The following is a 2,448-nucleotide window of genomic DNA, read 5'->3' on the forward strand; positions in this document are numbered from 1 at the left end:
CGTCCTTCTCCTCCCTCCAATCCCTCCCTCCTGCCTCCTCCCTCCCTGCCTCGTCCTCCTCCTCCCTCCACCTAGCTCCCTCCCTCCACCTCCCTCCCTCCCTCGCTCATCCCTCCCTGTTCCTCCCTGTTTAGTTAATTATTTAAAAATCAGTTGGTAGAAACATGTATTAGACACTTAGTTGGTAGAGATTATAACTAGTTATAGAATAGAAAATAAATTATCCTAATATAAAATTTTAGTAAAAAAATAAATGATAGAAATTTTTAAGTGTAGAAAATTTTCAATATAGAAATGTATTGGAATGCTATATGAGAAATTTTTAGGTATCATACTTAGTAATAGAAGTTTGTTGTAAGAAAATTTAGGTATAGCAATTATAGTAATAGAAAATTTTAGTAAGTGTTGAATATAGTAGAACTAGGGTATTTAGTTATGTCAATCTCACATTGCCAAATTTAGTGAGAGAGAGAGAGAGACCTAGTTTCTATATTGAACCATTGTGAATGAGCGCCAAGTTTGAATGCTCATGTGTTTATGCTCATGTGTGGCGCAAGGTATATCAACGACGAGCCGGTTGTTATTATGATAACGAGTAGAAGTTGTTAGATGACTATGATGATGCTTAGTTGTTATATCATTATGAGCATGATAAGTTATTATATATGTATTTCAGTTGGCATGAAATATATATATCAGTGGGTGAAATAAACAATGGATTAGATTCAAGTGGAGGCAACGCATAATGCAGATGGAAAGTATACTACTAATCCAAACTTGATCATAGTAACCCAAACTAAAGTGATCAAATTTGGATTAGTAGTACTTTGGATCTGCACCATGTTGCCTCCAGTTGAATCTAATCCATGTCTCTTCCACCCACTGAAATAATAACTCATCATGATCATAAAATCATTTGATGAGACTACTACATAATATCAGTACAAATACAGCGGCAATACGCAGTAGAAAAAAAAACAGCAAACTTTACCAGTAGCGCGTGTAGCCCACCAGCCGCTACTGCTAGGTAGGTGTAGTAGTAGCGTCGGGTGAAACAAACACGCTGCTGCTAGGAAGGCGTAGTAGTAGCGCCTGGCATCCACAGCCCGCTACTGCTATGCAGGATAGTAGTAACGCGGCAAGTCCGCGTTACTGGTAAACATTAGCTGTAGCGTCATATCGGTAGCCCCCCAACCCGCGCTACTGCTAGACTTTTCCCTAGTAGTGTGTATTACAGCCTGAGGCAACGGAATCTGAATCGACCCTCTTGTCTCGATGGGCCAGTGGCATGACCAGCTCCCTTGCCCTAATTTCATTATGAAGCATGTACAAAAAACTCATTGCGTTGAATTTTTTTTCAGTCGGCCGATGTCTCATTCTTAGATAATATGATTAAAAAGAACAAAAAATGTGTGAAAGTGCTCTTGTGAGTTCAAGCTCACATGCACTCTTTGTTACAGTAAAATCTGAAGAAAAAACTATTTTTAGAAAAAGCTGAAATTTGGGAAACAGACATTGATATGTATTTCACATGCGTGCGTTTTTGTGTGATGGAATGACATTTTTGGAGGTCTCGGCAAAAAAAGAAAATAATGCTACGAAATGGTTTCAAAAATCCTTTTGGAGCATCGATTTTTTTCTTTTGCCAGACGTCCACGAATGTTATCCATCGTGAATGTTTGCATCAATGTTTTTTTTTAATATCACTCCAATATTTTTCGGATTTTAGTGTAGCAACAAAGGTGAGCTCGAGCTCACAAACTCCTGTCCGAAAAAGCTATCGCATATCGCTGTCGCTGGCCACCAGCCCACCACCAGATAAAAAAAAAGACATAGGAGGCGTGAGGGGTGGGCTGGAGACTTTCTCAAAATGAAAATGAAAAACGAGATGGGGATCTCCAGCGTGCTTGCCACCACCAGCCGCCGTCTGCACCGCTGAAATGCTCGGAATGGGTAGGACACCGAGAAGCATGGATCCGGCGGGACGCCCCTCAAGCTCACCTCAACGTGGGTGGGAAGCAGTGGCGTAGCCACAGGGTGGCCAGGGTGGTCCATGGACCACCCTGGGATTTGGCCCACCATCAGCCCATGAGTAATATTTTTTAGCATTCAGAGAGAGAGAGAGAGAGAGAGAGAGAGAGAGAGAGAGAGAGAGAGAGAGAAAACATAGGCCAGCTACGGGAGCCACATTACCATTTCCAAGTACTTGCACAAGGCTAATCTGCCTGCTGATCGTTCTCAACTTCCGTTCCTGACTAAATATATGGAGATGCAACTTATTCTGAGCTTCGACGCTCCTGATTCCTCCTGAATGGCTACAGCTAGCTAGCAGAGACAACATGGCACGGGGCAACGCAGGCGGCCGGCAGCATGCTGCAGGTAGAGGGGTTGGTTTCCCGGTGTTGTGTGGCATCCGGCAGTAGAAGGCAGGGTGTCGGGGTGTGTGTC

The sequence above is a fragment of the Triticum aestivum genome, chromosome 3D (genome assembly GCF_018294505.1).
Source record: "Triticum aestivum cultivar Chinese Spring chromosome 3D, IWGSC CS RefSeq v2.1, whole genome shotgun sequence".
NCBI classification, from domain to species: Eukaryota; Viridiplantae; Streptophyta; class Magnoliopsida; order Poales; family Poaceae; genus Triticum; species Triticum aestivum.